At 46.3% G+C, this 22,181-nt stretch overlaps 1 protein-coding gene across 1 annotated transcript in view; it reads right to left on the reverse strand.

Annotated features, from left to right (window-relative positions):
- Positions 1-22,181, reverse strand: part of LOC147702336 (ATP-binding cassette sub-family A member 10-like) — a 1,673,715-nt gene that overhangs the window by 1,297,134 nt on the left and 354,400 nt on the right. The window lies entirely within an intron of this gene.

Consider the following 22,181-nt stretch of genomic DNA (forward strand, 5'->3'; position numbering starts at 1 on the left):
AGAGACCCACTCATATAAGGGAAAATATTGGGTGATGGATTATAGCAAGTCTTACAATGCAAGAACAAACACAAAAAATAATGAAACGTATTATAATTAACATATATAACCCCAATCAAAATGATACCTTACCCATCCAGAGAATGACTATTTAACTGCATAAATTACAGGCATCATACATTCTGAGTGGGACTTGAAATGCTGTAATAGTTCCAATTGATGAACCAATTATAATTAGGGGGAATATAAACTTAGATGCAGACAAACTATGCGCAATGTAATTTCAGTTTCAGATTGAATCAATCTAGAACAAACCTTATATCCAAAGATCACTGTTAATTTATTTTTCTTTCATCAACTACAGCAATTTTCAAGAATGTACTACTTGGGGGGGCGTGGCTAGCAGCCAGAGGGAATGGTCGCCTGTTAGAGCGGCTCCCCGGCCCTTGCCTTAATATCCGCCTGCCCTGTGTGCGCATCCTGGGGTCGGAGCGAGAGGCTCCGAGGAGGCGGAGAGGAAGAACAATCAGGCGAAAACCGGTCCCCGGAGGTGTTTTCAAGATGGCGGCTGCTGTGGGGTCCCGGCCCGGCGCCTAGATTCTCGTTGGCGTCAGCAGTGGCCTGCCGACCTGCCGGACTAAAGGTTCACTCACCAGATACCACCGGAGTGTGCCTGCTGCCTTTCCCCACTGGCTGGAGTCATTACATCGTCGGAAAGCCCCGAAATGCCGCGGCGACAGTGAACAGCCCTTGCTATCCTGACGCCAGGGAGGCCTTTACGCAACGCCCAGGCTTCTGGGCCTAACTCCGCCCTTATGCAACGCCTCGTGGACCTCCGCAGTGGAGTGGCTGCTGCGACACCTTGCTCTGGACACAATTGGAGACCCCTGAGACTCCACCTTCAGATTGGGGGGCTCTTATCCTGCCCTGAGCTCCTGCGGGGCCGCTGCACCGCAGAGGCGGCCGCACCCATCCCGACCGAGGCAGCGCCTACGCAAGTCCCCGCCTTGAGGCCTCCGCATCTGCCGCGTCGCCTTGGCTCCCGCCTGCTCCGGGCGGCGGCGGAGCTCCCACGACTGGAGGCAACATCATCGGGCCCCCGTACGGAGTGGCCCCCGCTGTGGACATACATTTTTGGCCTCCGGTCTGGTGGATGTGTGATGGGGCTACATATCCACAGTGCGCTGACTTCCTTCGTAGCCCGGGCGGCCCGGGGGCACCCAGGGTCCCTCATGGCACCCCGCATTAGTGTGTTTTGGTCTCGAGGGCCATACCCCGGAACTGCGACCACCTGCAGCAAAGCCTGACCCCCTGACCTTCCTTGGACTTTCTTACCCACTGTATAGCTGCTGGACCCACGCTATTGCATTCCACTTGGGGCCCTCACAGACGTAACCAACGAACGGTGTAACAGTAAGTGGCAAGCCCTTACCTTTCGTGGCGCCATTGTTTGACTCATTAACTCTGCCCTTGGTCACCCTCTTCACTGTGGACTCCCCAGAAATGGCTGTCCAGTGGGGGTAGTCGCTGTATGCTCTGGCGTGCATTGGGGAACATTCCTTCTATTGCATCTTGGTCCGTACCTTTGCCTACGCCTGGAAAAAGGGGCAAGTATCTGCGTTCCTGATGGCCTGTAACAAAGGAAATAAGCCATCCACCCAGAGACAGATCAACAAGCTTTCTTGGGGATCCAATTGGGGGAGCAAGGACGCGACCTCCGATGCGGACCCTGGGGCTGTCCCCCCTTCACCTGCCGCGAAGTCACCTACCTTGGAGGACGTTATGGAGGCGATAGCAGGAGCCCGCTCCTCTTTGGAAACCCACATAGACTCTGCGAACATTGAGGTTACCTTACTACGGGCCGCTCTCCGTAAAATGGACTCCAAGGTTAAAGACGTTGAGATCAAAACAGCGGCTCTTATGGACGATACCTCCACTCTCCAACAGCAGGTAGCCCAACTCCAGAAACAACAACAGCAAATGGGAGAGCTCCTGGATGATTATGAAGGACGGGCAAGGCGCAATAACATCCGCATCCTGGGGGTTCCGGAACAACTGGAGGGTCCAACTGCTGATCTCTTTGTTGAGAACTTGATCCTAAAACACCTCCAGCTCAGGCACCTATCCAACTATTTCTCGATCGAACGGGCACACAGAGTCCCAGGTGGGAGGCCGGAACCGGGAGCTCTCCCCCGTCCCATCATCTGTAGGGTCTTCAACTTCCGGGATCGGAATGGCATCCTCCAAACGGCATAGGCGGGACCGCCCTTACACCTGGAAAATGCCCACATTACAATTTTCCCCGACTTCACGATGAAAGTGCAAGCACGTAGGCGCAGCATTTTAGAAGTCAAAAAGGCCTTGCGAGACAAAAGTATAAAGTACTCTATGCTGTTTCCTGCTAAGCTGAGTGTAGAGGCGGAGGGCAAAGCATTGTTCTTTATGTCCCCAAGCGAGGTTTGAGACTGGCTTGATGGCTGGCGCCGGACAGGGAAAACCCCAAACAATTGTAAGACTTCAGATGACCTCTCCAATCGGAACCCATTGCCAGAGAGCCAGGAACTGTTTACCAATGTTAGCCACGATGACCAATGAGGACTCTTAGCGGTTCTGGTCTGGCCCTGCGATGTTTGCCATGATGCTATCCGCCTGCCCGGTCCCTCCTGCTGTAACTTTTCCTTCGGGCAGCGGCGTACAACCCAGAACTTATTCACACTCTTCTTGGGATCTTCCTCTGGTCCAGTTATTACGGATTGTCTAGTCCTAGTACAGTTTATTGCAATACACAGATGTGCACATTGCTATGTTTTTGTTATGAATCTTATCAATCACTATGATCTCGCAGGCCTCAGGCGAGAGGCACCAACGGCTCACCAGGTACCTCATCAATGTTTGGGAGGGCAACAGGCACTTTGCCAAGTTGGGGTGTGGATAGTTTAAGGCTATGCGGGCAGGGGGGCAGAGAGGGAGGGTGGGAAGGGAGGAGGGGTGGTTTAGGGGGTTTTCTTTTTGGTTCAATCTTTGTTCACTAGTTGCAGAGTCTTCCTTGAAACTAGGTGCAGTAATCAGCGTTGTCCGGCCCTGTGGGGCCCTCCACGTCTGAAATTTGGACACTTTCGTCCTCCTCTGGGTCTCCCCCTGGCCATACCTCTTTTAGCAGTTTTGTCCGGACGACAATGTGGGGTTCCCATATCTGAGGTCTTTAACTGTTTGCCACCCTACATGCCACCATGACACTCCCCTCGACTAGGGCGCTTACCCTTATGACATGGAATGTCATCGGCCTTGGAAGCAAGATAAAGAGGGGGTTGTATTGCAATATCTCAAGCTCCACGCTCCTGACCTGGTCCTACTGCAAGAAACTCACTTGATGGGTAACACTTGTCAGGCATTATACCGGGGGGGGGCTATAAGTTGCTCGTTCACGCAGGATTTACATCGGGGTCCCGAGGTACCAGCATTCTCATCAGAAAAAACATTGCACTTACCTGCACGAAGGCATGGGCTGACCCGCTAGGTCGCTTTGCCGTGGCTGAGGCCACTTGAGAGGGAAGGCAGTTGAATGTTGTCTCAGCTTACATCCCGCCGGCTCGTGGTAAAGACGCGTTGCAGGCCTTAGAACGACTCCTACTAGATGTTCCACAAGGTTCCCTAGTTATTGGTGGAGACTTCAATATGACAATGAATGATGCACTAGATAGGCGTCCCCAGCGCACTGCCCACAGGCAGGGATCAGACCTTTTAGACTTTACACAGGCAATGGGGCTTGAGGACTTGTGGCATACGATTCACCCGGACACCTCCTATTTCACACATTATTCCAATGAACTCAATAGCAGCTCCCGCATTGACTATTTTTTCAATCCTACGGCAGATGTCGGGTTCTTCCGCCATCCCAGGGGACTCCCTCGGGGAATTTCAGATCACTCCCGCTTACTATAGAACTTACATACCATTGACAAGCGACCCGGGGTCCCATAATCATAACGCCATGGCTTCTAAAAATCCCTGACATAAAAGAAGGCCTACTAGAGCATACAGAATACTATTTTGCAGAGAATGTTGGGTCGGTACGATCGGCTGTCACTATCTGGGAGTCCTATAAAGCTGTTATTAAGGGAAGGGCACTGGCTCTCAAGACTGAATATCTACATAAACAGAATGAATAGCTGCTCCAGGCTGAAACAGATTTGCTCCAGTTAGAATCGGCCCACAACTGTAACCCTTCTGAGGAGACGGCTAGCCATCTCCGAACCAAACAACTTGAATATAAAGCACTGGCCCTGGAAAAATCACAAGCTACACTCCTGGAAACTCGCCACTGGGTTTACGAACTGGGTGATAGAGCAGGTAAAATGCTGGCCTGGTTGGAGAGACACGAACAATGATCCAGATGGATCCCGTTGCTGGCCCGCCCAGATAACTCACACATGACAGATCTGCGGGTGACAGCGGAGGCCTTTGCAGATCACCTAGAATAGGTCTACGCTGTAGGGGCGCATTATACTGCAGAAGAGTCTCGACTACTCCTGAATGAAATGCATCTACCCTCTCTTTCCGAAGCTGACAAGGAGGATATAGAGGCAGATCTCACGACAGAGGAGATTGGGAATGCTCTTTTTGCTATAAAATTGGGCAAAGCCATGGGACCCAACGGTGTTCCTATTGAGTTCCTGAAGGGAATGGCACAGGAGGTAATCCCTCATCTGAAAGCTATGTTTGAGGAAAGCCGTGATGGTGGCAGTCTGCCACCTGATCAACGGTTAGCTTCCTAAGTCGTGATTCACAAACCCAATAAGCCGGCCACAACCTGCGGTTCATACAGACCGATTTCCCTCATTAATGCCGAAGTAAAGATCCTGGCCAAGCTTTTGGCTACCAGGCTTCTGACAGTCCTTCATTCCTTAATTCATGACGACCAGTCGGGATTCCTCCTGGGCCGGAATACGGCTCTCAACCTCCGCAGAGTACACAATGTCATGGGTAGGCAGCCTTATATACAGGAGGACGCTGCAATATTATCTATTGACACCAAACTTGCTTTTGACTCCATAGAGTGGTCTTATCTTTTCGAGGTCCTAGTACGCTTTGGCTTTGGTCCTAATTTTATTCAATGGATTTGACTGCTGTATACCGATCTTTGGAGCCAGGTACGCGTTAATGACCATACCTGTAGACAGTTTCCGCTACACAGGGGGACCAGGCAAGGCTGCCCCCACTCCCCACTATTGGTCGCACTCACCCTGGAGCCATTGGCCCATTGGGTCAGAGCTGATGCCTCCATTAGGGGTCTCCGTTGGAATGAGGACACAGTTGACAAGATTTCCTTATATGCAGACGATATCCTTGTTTATGTTTCCTCCCCCAGATCCTCCATTAACAGTTTATTACACGTCATCACCAACTTTGGTAAATATTCTGGTTTTTCCATAAATTGGTCCAAATCGGTGCTCTATGGGCTACACGGCCCACCACCTCCCCTCCCAAGGGGATATTCAATTGCAGTGGCCCAGGAGGGGTTTAAATACCTCGGCATCTTTGTTATCCCAGATCCCAAATTGTTCTATGACCGAAACCTAAAGGGCCCACTGCAAAGACTCCACAGCGACATATCTCACTGGCGCTTGTTGCCTCTGTCCCTCCCGGGCAGGGCAGCTCTTTTCAAAATGCTAGCACTCCCACGCCTTTTATACGTCTTACAGAATTGCCTGTTTCCCATTGTGACTCCTATTTCTGTGCGCTAGAAGGAGGGACGGTAAGCCTCCCCGCATTGCTCTCCATAAACTTACGCAAGGGTGGTACGATGGTGGTATCGCCTTGCCTTGCCCAATATACGCCTCTACCATTGGGCCTCCCAGCTGGTGGCCACCAACTCTTGGCTTCAGGGTCCACCGACCAACCCAGCTTTTCACCTGGAGTGGTATCAAACGGGTCGGGAGGGTTACCTAGGAGCCTTATATAGTAGGCCCCCCGTAGTCGATATGTGGGGCCCATGACACAAACAATAGCAATTTGGCACCATGCCACATACTTTAGGATGGTCTGACGTCTTCACAAAGGCCACACCGCTTTGGGCTTCACAGAAACTTGGCTCCCTTTGTCATCATCAGGGTTTTGATAAGTGGGACATGATCGGTATTTCCATTCTAGGGGACATATTCCACAAGGGTAAGCTGTTGACTTTCACTGATCTTCAAGAGAAATACGCCCTTACCCAGAGCGAGGCCTTCCGCTATCTTCAAATCAAGCATGCCATTCTCACTAATATCCCTGATCTCTCTTCCCTTCACCAGGCCTCACCACATGAGGACAGACTGCTTTCGGAGCCCCTCCAAACAAAGGCGATATCCTACACCTATCGCAAGTTATGTGACAATATGCCTAACTCCTTTCAGACTTTGAGAGACAAGTGGCAGGGTGACGTAGGGCCCATAGAAGACGACGAATGGCGGTCGGCACTGATATCCCCCAGGGAAACGGCAATCAATCACCGTTTCAGACTGATACAGCTGAAATTACTGCATAGAGCATACATGTCCGCTCCCCTCCTGGCGAGGATAGGTCGGCGCACAGATGATATGTGTCTCCGGGGTTGCGGCCTCGTGGGCTCCTTCTATCATATCGTGTGGGACTGTCCCGTAATTCAAGACCTATGGGAGAGAGCGAACCAGAAAATGACAGATGCATTGGGAAAACCAGTCCCTTTGTCACCTAAGGGAGGGCTCCTTAACATCTGGGATGCCACTTATCTCACTGAAATGGAACTGCAATGGGTGGCTCTCGGCTTTCTGCTGGTGAAAAGCACAATAGCAATGCAATGGGGCGCCCCACAGAAACCTCTTTTGGTGGGGTGGGTTGCTGAAATGGATAAATGCATATTGGCTGAGAAAACTGTATATAAGGTCAGGGGGTGTCCTAAGAAATGGGACAAGAAATGGGGACAGTGGAATATGTACAGAGGTGAATTATGTAGCTCCCCCACAGTTGATATGGCCATGGCCAGGGACGAACGTCTGTGATTTAAATAGCTTCTTGAGGTATATTAGATCATGCAAATAATTATATTACACTAAGAGCCTAGATTGTACAATAGTTCCTCAATGGAATAAAAAAAATCTAATGGAATCCCCTGCTAGATGAGATGTACTGGCACAAGTCTGGGGAACATATTTAATTGTTTATATGAACTATATTAAATCAGCAGACATTAACACCAAGGGAGATAAATTTAAAGGATGAACTCGAGGTCTGACTGCTCAATACTTGATTAAGCTATTCAAGGAAGGGAATCCTGGCGTTCAAACATTTGAGATGAGATAATTCAGTAAGATTGACTTATGTTCGACACAGGTATTGTGCAGCTTGCGCTAGTTATATTAGTAATCAGTCTAAGAGTCTGAGATCTGTGAAAAAGTCGGAACAACATTGGTGCAATTCATATGAAACAAAGAAAAGGTAAGGGTCATATTAAACAAGTAAGAGATGCAAAGCAGAGTTAATTAGTAAGAAAAGAAATACAAGTATGTCTTTATTTGAGACATTTTATGAATGGATATATAAAGAAAAATACAACTTGCATTTGGAGAACAGTCAATATGTTTGTTTACATTAGCCCAGTCCCACAAATGTATTGATTCTGATCGAGAGGACGTAGAGAAGAGATAAAAGAGAATTAAATTATAGATACAACCAGAAAGCTAAAAAATGGTAACACAGTAGTATTAAATGGCCAACCAACAAAATCTATGAATACGTTTTGTCAATTTTGGATAAACACTTACTATCCCTCTTCATTATAATTCAAAAACAGCTAAAACCTGAACAAATTGAAAATATACAAATGTATTAGTGTTCAGGAAACAAATACAAGATAATAATGAATATTTATCCTGCAGGCCACTTTTTCTACTAAATTGGAATGCTAACCTATATGCAACTATGAAAGCAAAAAGGCTAAATAAAGAAATGTGTACTGTATCTGCTCTAGCTAACAATGTCACATGGGGATATTTGAAAACATATGGAGGATATCGTGCAGTAATGTTTATGCCTCTTCACACATGAAGCAAATGTCAGTCATTAAAGTTGTTGCCAGAAAGGAGTTTAATAGGGTAAAATGGAGATGTCTCTGGTAAGAAATTCAAAGATACAATTTTGGCTTGGTATGTACTATATGATTAAGTTCACTATATCAGAACACAGAAGAATACGTGTTAAAAAAAAATCAATGTAAGCACAAAAAATAGAGACCAGTTGTGGAACATGACTAGGATGGCCCTTTCACCTGGAATATTTATTTTATATATTAAGCCTCAAGCAATCTGAATTATGCTACAGTCATTAATTTAAAATGGGGTAACACCAAGGGAATCTTTACATAGCTGATCTAACATCTCATATGTCTCTATATTCTTATCTGTGCTGATACCAAACCCCCTTTAGCTCAAGAGTCATCTGGGCTGCTTTCTGTCTGCAATGATTTGAATGAAAACATATTGAAGTCTTACCAATTTTCTGAGCAAAAGGTTTACTGATTAAGTGACAGACCTGAAACCCTAAAGCGTTTGCGCACTCTCCATCAAACATGGAAATATTGGCCTACACCAGATTGGTACATTTAATTTACTTATAAGTCCCTAGTATATGGTACTACATTACCAGGGACCTGTACATTAATACTGCAAGTGAGCCTGGTATTATGCTACCTTTAAACCTTCTTAGGCCTGCTGCTGCAGCCTGTAGTGCAGTTTTAAAACTACCAATTTGACATTGTAAAATTAACCTTTTGCTAGTCATAAACTTCCATTTGATCATACATATATGTCACCCTTATGGTAGCACCTAATCAGCCCAGAGGGCAATGTGCATTGTATTTAACAGGCAGGGCATGTGCCTTTCAGTTTTACATGTCCTAGTAGTGAAAAACTCCCAAATTCATTTTTCACTACTGTAAGGACTACCTCTTCCATAGGATAACACTGTGTTACATTCAATGTGCTAAAGTTTGATTGGGAACAGGTAGGAATTGTTTGGTCTCAACTAAGTTGTAATTTAAAATCCTCTTGAATGGTAAAGTTGGATTTTAAGCCAGAATTCTGCTTTTAAAAAGTAGGCATTTTCTTAAATGTATTATCCTAACTATTTGGTGCCTGCAGACTTTATCCTGATTCACATGACTGTGAATATCTTGGCAGTTGGCCTTTGTGCATTCCTTCTATTCTTACCAAACAGTGAGACAAAATGGACCTAGGTGTTGGCAAGATGGGCCATCCTGCCACAACGGGTTAGGTGTTGATGTTCATGTTACCTGCCCCACTTACATTTCAAGAGACTTGCCTCGAACACATACACAAAGGAACTTGACACCAGTCTTTTTTCACCCTAGACTACTTGACGCATGGGCAGGAGAAGGAAGGAATTATCCATACCCAGATGTGGGGGTACCCTAGATGTTCCCCTCACCTTAAAGGCTGGCTACAAGAATAAATATTGGGCCCTCAGACCCACTCCTCAGTACACCGCTGGACCTGCGGAGGACACCCAGAAGGACTGCCTCGTACTTCATAGGACTGCCCTTCAGCTTGAGGTCTGCTAAGAGGTCTCCCCTGCTGCTATCAGAGGACTGCCCTGCTGCTTGAGGCCTACCTTGCTGCTTGTTCCCAGTGCTACCAAGGTCTAGTTGGCTGGCTTCCTGTGTGAGCTACAGAGATATAACAAGCTCTAGAGAGCTTGAACCCTACAGCTGACCTCTTCCTGGAGTGCTGACATCCACACATTGGGACTTGTGGCCTGAGAATCAACGGAAGACCGATACCTACCTGCTGGCCGATCTACCAGGATGGCCTGACTTTATGGTAGCTCCTGCCACATTTTTCTTTAAAGCTTCAAATCCTGTTCAGTTTGACCCCTCCGAAAGGGTATCTGCATTGTGGAACATTTGTGATCTGCAGCCTGCAATTTCAACCCACTGTGGATTTTCGTCTTCCAAAATTGTGGCTAAGTATAAATGTACAAAACTTCACCGCAACTTTGTCCAGGGATTCCTCACCATATCACCTTCTCCTGGGACACTGCTGACTGCTTTGCGTCTCTGCACTTCACCTTCTCAGGAACATTTCTTCGAAATTTCTTCTAAGTCCACAGGTAAGCCAAGACCAGGCCCAATTCATCTGGTATACCCGAAACATGTTCCGTTGCGATCGGACGTAACTTTTGAATTTGCCCATTCTTGCACCCCAGATACTCTCATTCGGCAATGTTGATCTGTTAGGCAATATATTTCACTAAAAAATTCACACATTTTTAAGACCTGTTCTACAGATTGGATTTAGTTTGTTTTAGCGTCATGTTATTTATTAAAATGTTTTCTTTTTCTACATTGGTGTGGGACGCGCGCAGACCCCGGATAATGACGGTGTGAGATCTTAATAATTAACCGGCACTTAAGACCGGGAGCTACTCGGACCCTTGGCCCAGACGTGCACTGTTTGTTATAACTGTGTGCTAACTTTTAATTTTTCACTTTGCACGGTGCGTAAGTCTGGGTTTCTGCAGCTTTACTCAGCCGCCCGGCCTGCTTATTCTTACTCGACGGGCATTTGTCTGAGGATTCCCTGCCATCATACTCAGCAGCCCCGGTACTTTTCATCTGTTGGCTCACCTCTTGTTCTCGCCGAGCAGAGCTCTGTCCCCGCCGCCGGTGCCTCATTGTCACAGCCTGATCCAACGCCGGGTTTCCCGTTCGAGCGGAGGGCTTGTGATGAAACGAGTCACCTGACCACGCTACAGCTGGACTAGGGGGGCAGAGCTCGACCTGAGGCGGTACTCTGGTGGACTACAAAGCCCACATGTCATTCTGGTCGCGCAGCGGACGCACGCAGTGGGCGCGCCGGTGGCATGCTGATGGAGCGCCAAAAGCAAGCCTGTCTGCGCCCGTCCGCGGCCGCCCGGGGCCAGGGGCATGTCACTATGCCCGCTTGCTGACTTATTCCTCAGCCCAATTGCGCTCCTATCAAGGCCCCTGGCCACTAGGTCCTTCCACTCTCGTGCACATTGATAACCTTGATCTGTCCCTACCCCACCTTCCTAGGAGTTCCCCTCAGGCTATGCAATTACCGGCTCCCCTTCCCACCTCCGCAGTGCTTAGCCCCCCTTCACCTACCCGTTCCACCCCTGTTATTTCTGTTTTTCTCCTCAATACTAGGTCAGCAGTCAAACATCACTTGGAACTTTTTATTTTTTTAGGTTCCCATCAACCAGACCTTTTGTTTCTTACCGAAACCTGGTTTTGCTCTGATTCTCTGCCTGACGTTCTGGCTGCCCTACCCCCTCCCTACTATGTCCTCCGGGCCGACCTACCCGCAGGTAAAGCTGGAGGCGGTGTTGTCATGATAGTCCACTCTAACTTTCACTTCCAAGTTTTATCATTTCCCTCTATCACATCAGTTGATTCTCTGGTCGTCCGATCTGCTTCCTTCCAGGTCCCTCTTACCTGTGTGCTTATTTATCGCCCCCCGCAACCTATGCCACATTTCATCCCTGCAGTCCAGGAATTGCTCGCGACCTTGGTTGTGAACAATTCCTCTGTGCTGGTTCTGGGCGATTTTAATTTCTGGCCTACTGATCCTCATGAGGATCTGTCGTCCAAAAACTTCACTGAGCTGCTTCTTAATTTCAATTTCACCCCATATATCCACATCCCCACTCACACTCAAGGTCACATCCTAGAATAAGTTTGGTCTATCAATGTCCCCATTTCTTCCCCGCTGGTCACACCCTGCCAATGGTCTGATCATTCGTTTATCTCTTTCTTTTTGGACCAAAGCATCATCAGGAAACCCTCTCTTCTGAGCAACACTTGGGCACGGAACTGGAACCATACAGACATACCGGCGCTCTGCTCCTCCCTTTCAGCTTCAGCCCCCAACCTCGAAGGGGTATCCTCTCTCGCACAATCAGATGCCATTAGTAAATGGCTATCCGCCGAATGCGACCGAGTGGCTCCCCTTAAGCGTGTCAGAATTAGGCGCGCTCATGACGCCAATAGATGGTTTAATGTGGAGCTCAAGGGCAAAAAACTTGCACTACGACAGGCAGAACGCGCATGGAGGCGCAGTTACTGCCCTACCCTTAAATTACAGTTCTTTACCCTCCTTCAAGAATACAAAAAGCTATCCTGCAGGCCAAATCTGATTACTTTTCCTCCAAGATCTTATTAGCCGAAAACCAACCTAAGGAAATTTTCTCCATAGTCCAGGAATTAGCATTCACAGACAGAGTAGCGCCCAAACCTGTTCCCTCCCAGTCCCTTTGTGATTCCCTCAATGACTATTTCATCGAGAAAATCACCCTGATCAAGTCTAACATCTGACCTCCCCACCTTCCTTTCTTTGCCCTTCACCCCCACTCAACCCAGCCTGTTTTGACCAATTCCCTCTGATCACTAGAGATGCCTTGTTAAAATTACTGTTCAAAGTCAAATCCGGATCTCCCTCTGACATCTGTCAGGTTCACATTTTGCGAAAAATCTTTTCTGCCTGTCCTCTCCCTCCCTTAACCTTCCTGAATGACTCCCTCAGGCAGGGCAATGTCCCTGATTCGCACAAATCTGCTAGAATAATCCCCATCCTTAAGAAACCCGGTGCTGACCCATCCTCAGTTCCCAACTACCGTCCCATCTACCTCCTCCCCTTCCTAGGAAAGATCCTTGAGTGTCATGTCACCAAAGCCCTTAGCTCATTTATTGAAGAAAGCCACTTTTTAGCTCCTTGCCTGGCTGGTTTTCGCCCCTCCCACTCTACGTAGTCTGTGGTCCTCTCCGTCTTAGACGAACTCAGAGGGGGAGCAGACACGAATACACCCCAAGCCCTGGTCCTTTTGGACCTATCTGCTGCCTTCAACACGGTGACCATTCCATCCTTCTCGACCGTGTCGGGGGCGCCGGCATTGGGGGACTTACTTCCTTTTTGCAGAACTGCACCCAGGCCGTTCAGCTGGAGGGTTTCTCCGCACCCCTGCGGGATCTCAGCTGCGGGGCACTTCAAGGCTCCTCCCTTTCCCTCCTCCTCTTCAATATTTACATCTTTCCTCTCATTTTCCCCTTACAGCAAATGGAGGTCACAGTATTTAATTATGCCGATGACCTCCAACTGATCTTTAAGCTCTCTTATTCCTCTGACTCTATTCACAACTTCCAGACGGTTATGATTTTTATCAAGGACTGGATGGACTGCAATCACCTTAAGTTAAACCCCGATAAGACCGAGCTGGTACTAACAGGTGGCAGCTCCAGCCCCTGGTCACCTTTGTTTTGGCCCTCATCTCTTGGTACCCCCCTCACCGTCTTCCTCTGTCAAAACACTAGGAATCAAACTCAACAGTAACCTTATTCTGCATTACCAAGTCAGCACTGAGGTCTCTTCTTGCTTCCTAACCCTTTGCACTATCCGTAAAATTTCCCGTTTCTTTTCTTTCTCAGCCCTCAAGCTTATCCTGTTGGCCATGGTCATGTCCCGACTTGACTATGGTAACGTTCTTTACTCTAGCATCCCAGCCTATGACCTCCATCGCTTGCAGCATATCCAAAACCACGCAGCCCGATTACTCTATAAACTACCCAAATCTTGCCATGTCACTCCCCTTCTATAAACTCTACACTGGCTTCCCATCCGACAGCGCGCTCTCTTCAAGATGGGTTGCATGACCTTTCAGGCCCTAGCTGGCACCGCCCCCGCCTTCATTAATTCTCAAATCAAGGCCTACATTCCCAACCGAGAGCTGCGCTCGTTCACTCAGTCTCTGCTCTGTATCCCTCGCTTCAAAAAAAGAGATCTGGTGACCTGAAGTTTTCAATCTTGGCTCTGCTCTTCTAGAATTCTCTTCCCCTGTCCATCAAGCTTTCTCTCCCTAGCTGTCCTCCTCCTTCTTTTCCTGGGTCCACGTCCCCAGCGCCATGAAACCGCACGGTGGCCGAGCGCTTTATAAGTCTTTTAACTTCAACTTCATTTTTCTAGTGTTAATTTTTTTTTTTGATGCTGGTTGTAGGATGTATAAATAGTTACTGCAGTTAATTCTGACTGTTTGTGCCAAGTTACCAGAGGGTTAAGCAAACTGTAATTTATTGACTTTTGTCAATCACCATGATAGGAGTTGTGGTTGTTGCTTGAGAAGGGCATACACCCCTCTCAACAAAAACCCTCAGTTTCCTGCAATAAGCCAAATAATGCCAGAGATAAGTGGGACCCTTTCTGTGTACCTCTAGCAATTTTATCAGTGCAATTTTAATGTATCAGTCAAACTGCCATTAATGCATATATTGGCTAAGTCATAGCAGTATGCAATGACTTCAAAATTTCCTCTCGAATATCATATGATTTTAATTGAGATCACACAAAATCCCAATTGACATGGTCAAGGACCTGGACGTATTTAAGTTGTACAACAGCAATGAGTTTGAGTGCCAAGTCACTTGTGCTGATTAGATTGTGAGTGAGGTCACTCAATTCTCTTGGTGGTATCAAGTCCTTTTTACACAGAGCCTACAGTGCGTGTGCTGCAGGATGATCTGCTGTATTTCTTTGTGAGGTCTGACTCCTCTCATCACTTTGGATTGGCTTTTGTCCGTCATTTAAAAATAATAGCCTCCAAATGGCTAAAGGTTAATGCATGCCTCACCTTTTTTCAAAAGATAACTCCCATGGAGTTTTGCTGCGTGAACAAGCAGTAGCGTGCAAGCTGGTTGCGAGATTTTATCTTGCTCTTATTATCATTGCGTGTATTAGTCATATGCTGGGCTAAGAGCCAGCGGCATAATGACAGCTGCTTTCATACATAATCAGCACAGCAACAAGTAAATGTGTGTGCTGCGGAGTCCCCTTGCGGGCTGCACCATAAGACGTGAGGCAGACTGTCTGTGATGAGTTTAACAAGGGGAGATGGCAGTGTTAAGCATTCAGCCACAACTATTGAAAGGCAGAGCATCATGAATTTAGCATTTGCTTGTGTGATTGTCCGTCTACCCTCATCTCAATGTTGGTTTTCCGAACATCCCCGTGTTAATATTTTATGATGCGGAGCCACGTTGTCCATTCGATTGCGGTGGGTTACAGGCTTTAATTTCTCACCGATGACCAGAAAAGCAAGCATTGGCATAGCCAATAGGTCTGGCCTTTGGGACCGTATAAGTGTTTAGCTATGCAACAGTTGATGTTGTTGCACCAAGGATATTGTGCTGGATAACTAAACACTTATAAGGCCCCAAAGGCGAGACCTATTGGCTATGCCAATGCTTTTTACTACCTTCCTTTTGGCCGACTGCCTGCTGCTTTGCTTAGAACTACAGTGTAGAGTGCGTGCAGCCTCGATTGTCTTGGATGGTAATAGTTGAGGCATGCATTGGTTCTCTAACAAAGACATTGTGGTGGCTACGAAACTGGCAGTTGCAGGCAGCCATCCCCTCGTGTTTTGCAGTAGCATCTGTGGCGCATTCTGTCACACTGATTACACACTTCTCCCATCCTGGACTTTGCTATCAGTCCGTATGCCTCCTCGCAGGGCAGTTGCCTTTCCACAATCTTCGCTGCGATGCCTGGACTTACTCCATGGTGGATGAGGAGATACATGGCCTATCCAAACCCAGGGGTTCCGCGTCTCGCTCCCTTCATCTGCATGCCCCCACAAGCACGCCTCGCTATCACTCATCTGGTTATCTCCAAGCTTGGCTCTGGCGGTATTAAATGAAAAAGGCTTCAAGGCGCTTGCATTGAAGCAGTCACTTGTGGGAATCTTGGGTGAATAAAATAGTGAAAGATAGATACCCTCGCTTCTGTTTCTCCCAATTTCCTTAGCTCACAAGTCACAACACATGGTAGCTTCTAAATGTACTAGGCGCTATTCTTGAGCAGCCTCAGCAATGTAGGTCGATACTGACTTATGCTATACCAGTTATCATGTCTGGGTGTTCTCCACTGCACAGCACGGGTGACAAGTCTGTATTCAAAGTGCTGTTGACTAAGGTAACGGAAGCACAGAGTGTTCGCTTACTCAGGACCCCACAACAAGCCCTGGTGGAGAGGCCAGGATCATGACTTGACTACCAGATTCCCTGACCAAGGTTTTACATTTTAGATTTCTGTAAACAAGAAGGGAACGCTTTACTAATGAAACGTGACTGTGGCCAAGTAAGCAAAGCAGGTCACAGGCCAGACTGGGAAAGAAAGAATGGTTTAATGAAAATCATAGCTACCTCTCAATCACACAAACACTTCTGGTCTTCTCTGGGTACTCTCCGTAACCTTAGTCAGGAATGTCTGAGCCACTTGGGGGTAAAAACCACTGCCAGCAGCTTCCCGCCTCCAGACCTCGAGTGCGTGAAGCAATTGGAGGATCTAGTTAGCAAACTATGAAACAGGAGGTTCTATTCAGTCTTAAGTAGCAGGTTTGTTTCAGTGTAACTGTGTAGTGGCGAAAATCAGCAGCATAAATACACATATTTCAGGCGAGGCATAACAATGCTAAGGCTAAGAGTATGCTGGCTGCAGGGTGCCATAGTATATGGCAAGAAGCCATGCCAAACCAGCGCGCGTGCCTCGTACTCAAAGTAAAAATAAGTTTGACGAGACGCAGCAGGGGGAGGGGAGAGAGGAGGGGGCCTGTGCCTGTTTCCCTTGCAGGAGCAAGCAGGAACCATATGTTAATTACAAACAGATGGTTTGAAAGCTCGCTAATGCAAGGGAATCGCCAAACATGCACGTGTTGCCATTCAAAGCAATGCAATGCGTGCATCTTTTTAAATGCAAAACTGAATCGATTTCAAAAGGTCTTTTTCCTAAACAAAGCATGCGTGCTGCGAGGCGAGACCTAAAAATAAAACAAGTCTATCTTTCACCTCTTGAGTGAATATCTGTAATATTACAGTCAGGATTAGTTGGCCATTTTTTCAGGAATGCCCTATGATTTGGTGAAAGGGTTACCCATTGCGTGTTTTGTTTGCAGCTTGTGTTGAGAGTGCATTTTTAAACGTTTATGTGGTCTTTACGTCTAGCGTGAAACAGTGCAAGTTTTCTTTCACTTTGTTGCTCCTTTACATCCCACCAACATTTTATTTTTTGCAATGATTTATTAGCTCTAACTTCAAAGTATTAGAGCGCTTCACATGAGTGTCATTTATAGCCTTGGTCCGTTCAGGTAACACCGGTGGGCCGGGTTTCAAGGAACGATGCAGAGATAAATAATTAATGTTACCTTATCATCGTCCGTCAGAATCCCCCCACCTGGCCCCACCGCTGTTACCTGCATGGACCTCAGATAGTCAGTTAAACTAATTGTTTACAATGGGCACAGGCAAATTGAGTGATTTGCCAGAATTGGGTGTTGACCCGATGTCGACACTCAAACCCTGTTCCTCCGATGCAAAGCTGGCAGTGTTGCTGCTTTTAATATCTCCTCCCACTCAACATCTCTCTGTATTGTAGACTCCCAATCCCTTCTCAACCCTTTACACGTGTTTGAATTGTGAATAGTTATTTACAACGCAACTACGAGCTTCACCAGTCATTCAAATTACAGTGCCCATACAAATCATTTGTCATTGGTGCACTGGCCATAGGAATTAACTCTGCCTTTATCAGTTCACTAATTAGCTCTGTTTCCTGCAGCTCTCTGAAGACAACCAAAGGAAGAAAAAGTCAGGATTGTCCTGATTAAGTCTAATTTCTGCTGCTATTCAGCTGGTACAAAAGAAGGTGGTGATGGACGGAGCATCTGAATCAATCAAACACTCACACCCAGTCAAAAGATCTGGGTTTAATCCATCACCGTTCTTTAGCCCACTCTGCCACCCCAGTTCAGACATGGCTATATGCAAATCAGTCTGACCCTGTGCCTCATGGGAACAGTCCAGCCCGAACTGCCAAGCCATGTCTTCCCTGGACCGGAAACAAGCTTCCGAGGACCGGTTTTTGGCATTCCAGACGTCTTCAGTCCGGCTTGCTTGAATCCAGTGGCAAAGTGAGCAAGGGACTCACGTCTGAGCATACCCTGCCACACTTATGGTGGCCAAAAGCGGTACAAAAGGGGGTGGTGATGGACGGAGCATCTGAATCAATAAAACACTCACACCCAGTCAAAAGATCTGGGTTTAATCCATCACCGTTCTTTAGCCCACTCTGCCACCCCAGTTCAGACATGGCTATATGCAAATCAGTCTGACCCTGTGCCTCATGGGAACAGTCCAGCCCGAACTGCCAAGCCATGTCTTCCCTGGACCGGAAACAAGCTTCCGAGGACCGGTTTATGGCATTCCAGCCGTCTTCAGCCCGGCTTGCTTGAATCCAGTGGCAAAGTGAGCAAGGGACTCACGTAAATAGGCAGTTTAAGATCAGCAGCCTGACACCACGATTTGACTCTGCTTCCTTGCCCCAGTCATTGGCTTGTCTTAGGAGCCACCAATCTGTTACTGTGACTCAAGCTCTGCTAACAGTGCCTGCAGCACCATGATACCTTCCTTTAATAAAGAGTGAGCAGTGTTGGACCTATCAAGTTATTGGGCAGTGGGCATCAGGCTCAGGGGTGGGTATTTCTTTCTTGGCAGACTCAATCCAGCATAAATGGAGACGGAAACAAAGGTATATGCAATGCAAAGCACCCACACACAGTGGTGTACATACAACTCGTGTTCAAATACTTGGCAAAAAATATCATAACGAGGGGCATATTATCAAGATAGGTCGTTACATTATCGCCGCTTTTATCGGCAGGAAACTGCCGATAAAGAGGCGATAATGGGTTTGATAATATGCTCTATGAATTCCAATCGAAGCCCATGTTAGATGTGAAGACATCTAACATGGGCATCGATTGGAATTCATAGAGCATATTATCAAGCCCATTATCGCCGCTTTATCGGCAGTTTCCTGCCGATAAAAGCGGCGATAATGTAACGACCTTTCTTGATAATATGCCCCTAGATTCTCACATGAGCGCCTGCCGAGCTGTGCCTCTTTGCGTTACTCTTTCCATAAATTAGCTTCCTGGTGAAATTTATGGCTGCATCTGCTCCTCCACCCTTCCTTCAGTGAGCCATTAGACTTGAAATTTATTGTTACTAAGCCAGTGTCATAAACCCAGTAGCCCAGCAGATTAAGACGTATTTAAATTGCTGTGCACTTTGTACGTCTGGGTTCTAATCCTACTTTAAGGAGCATGCTGCTGCTGCTTTGTGCATTAAATCTGCATTCACCGGTTACATTTTAGTTAAGAAAATATTACTTTACCCTACTCATGGGGGAGGCATGGTTTAAGGCGCTGCTTCAAGATGGAATATAATCTGAAACCCTTCACTTAAATTCTCTTTCTGGCAGCATCTCCGGGTTCTGTGTTTTCAAATTGTTTTTAAACATTGTGGAGGTTTCTGTCCAGTAACTTTGCATTCAACATGTTACTGAGGCTAAAACAAACCATGCAAATACATATAAGTTTGACCGTGCACCCTGCAGCTGTTTTTAACATCTATTCTTAGAGGCTAAGAAAATACATTCAAGATAGCATCTACCGATACAGGTACATTCATGAATGCCACCTAATTACACTCTACTCAATACCACATAAATACAACCCATATAAAACCACTATGCCACATAGCAACAATCCATAGAAATACACTCCACACCATGCCACATAATTTCAATAAGCATAATTATACTCACAACGCCACACAGCTCCAAGCCACACAATTTAGCTCTACACATTTCCATTCCACACAACCTAATTCAACAACACACCACATCATTAAACGCAATTGCACAACACATGCATCCCCTCCTCACCCCAAAATTCCACAGCATGCCACAAAATTCTACAGCACACCACATAATTAAACTCCACTACATACCACACCACAACACATAACCCAATAGACTTGCAGATCTTTTATAACACTTCGGGCGTCAGCTGACCATTGTGGCCCTACCCACAGAAATCAAGAGCAGGAATCCACTACTACCAAGATGTACTTGTAAGCACCATCTGATGACCGAGGGCTGCAATGGTACACATAGACACAAGCCAGAAACTTGTGGTTGAACCCTTCATCTGCTGGCAGATACCACCTTTAAGGACAAAGTCCTTGATCTGTTTGTAAAGACCTGCCCAACAGTGGCACTGCTGCAATAATGAAATTGCAATAGTAACCCCTGCATGTGCAGAGGCCAGACCCTTGTGTGCAGCTGGTATTAACCCTAATCTGTGATCAGTGTGTGGTATTACTCTATCCCCAACCCAGGATTGTGAGCATATGGTATGTTTTTTGCATCTAACCTGCAGGAGCACTTGAGTGGAAAGCCTTTCCACAGGTGGGGTATTTGTGAATAGCATTTACAGCATCCATGATGTCTTTGTGTGTCCTTATGCTAGAACAAGTAAGTGCAGCAACCGCAGTAGTGGGAACTGTTGCTTTTTTAGCTTCATCAGCCATGGAATATCCTGCAACGCGAATGCCAACACATTGATGAATCAATGTGTATATTACATGAGTCCATGGCAAGCAGTCTTGCCCAACCTTGTGGTAGTCTTTTCCAATCTTGTGCTTAATTCTGGATCACCAGGTTTGTTGTGTTCATACTTGTGTGTAAATGTTTGGAAGCTATCATATCAGCTTGTACGGAACATAAAATATTTGTGTTCACTGTGTGTTTGAGGAGTCTGGACGTATCATGTCATAGATTGGTTTAACCCATTCTGCGTAATCTGGAATGTCTGTTCTGCCAAAATTTAGGAATCCCATCATGGATGGCAGTCTTCTCAATATCATTGGAAGTTGGAGAAGAACACATTTCACTTAGACGTGTGTTACCAGTCTTTTGCCTTCACTGGACAGCTCATATTTTATTTCATATTTTTCTATTTTTTAATATAGCACAAACTTGACCGAAGGTATTAGAGAGCTTCACATGAGCACTGAGAAAAAGGACATTGAGGTGGGCAATCTTAGATTTTTTTTAAATTGAATTTGTAGCCCTTCAATATTATTATTATTGTTGAGTTTATATCCCTGTGAATTGCCTTTTGAATATGTGCTAAGCTTCCATCCTCTGGCCACAGCCAACAGACATCGATTTCAATAATATTGAAGTGTCATAGGTCCCTTTTGGGTGTTTAATTGTAGAACTGGGACAGATATTTGTTGGATTATATATATTGCCAATATCTTAGTGTGATGTCATGTTGTATGAAAGGTGGGAAATCATCATTCATAAAAAAAGTTCTGATTTAATATCAGCTCAGATTGTTTTGTGTTCCACTGTTTCTAACTGTTTTTCAAAACATTACATGAAACGTTCATGCACAAACAATGCTTAAACATAAATGGTGATCACAACTTCTCATTTCTGTGATCACAAATTGTAAAGTATATTGATGGTCTAATAAGGTTAGTAGTGAATATGTGTGTTTGAGTCACTTTCTAAAAGTGGCATTTCTAAAATAGTAATGTAAAACACAGATATACCAGTAAACAGGATTCATCACTACTATTCTAAACATACCAAACATGTCAACGCCACTCTTTTCTAATCAGGAATTACCACTTAAAAGTATATAAGGGAATTTCCAATTCTAGCCTATGAAACGAGTAGGCGGACAGAAGTGAAAAATGGACATGCCCCACAAAAGGCACATATCCTACCTTTTACTTGCCCAGCACCCTACCCATGGGACTATCTATGGCCTACTTTAGAGGTGACCGCTGTGTAATAAAAGGGGAGCTTTAAGGCTTGGCAAGTAGTTTTACATTCCGAATCAAAGTAGCAGTGCACTGCACATGCTGCCCTGCAGTGCCTGGCATGAGGTAGTTTGAAAGGCTGGGTGGCACAAGCAGTGCTGCAGGTCTACTAGTAACATTTAATTTACACATCCTGAGTATATGGGACACCACTTTACACAGGACTTACAAGTAAGCCAAATATTACAAACCACTGGTAACCAATCATACCTTGTTAAGAGGCAAGGGCACATGCACTTTAGCACTCGTTAGCAGTGGTAAAGTGCCCAGAGCCCTAAAGCCAACAGAAAGGAGGTCAGAAATATAGAAGGAGGAAGGCTACATGTTTGCGGATAACCCTGCAAAAAGGCCCAGGTCCAGCACATATTGCTAAACATTTCTGACATTATGAGTGTGATTTGATCTC

The sequence above is a fragment of the Lissotriton vulgaris genome, chromosome 7 (genome assembly GCF_964263255.1).
Source record: "Lissotriton vulgaris chromosome 7, aLisVul1.2, whole genome shotgun sequence".
NCBI lineage: Eukaryota > Metazoa > Chordata > Amphibia > Caudata > Salamandridae > Lissotriton > Lissotriton vulgaris.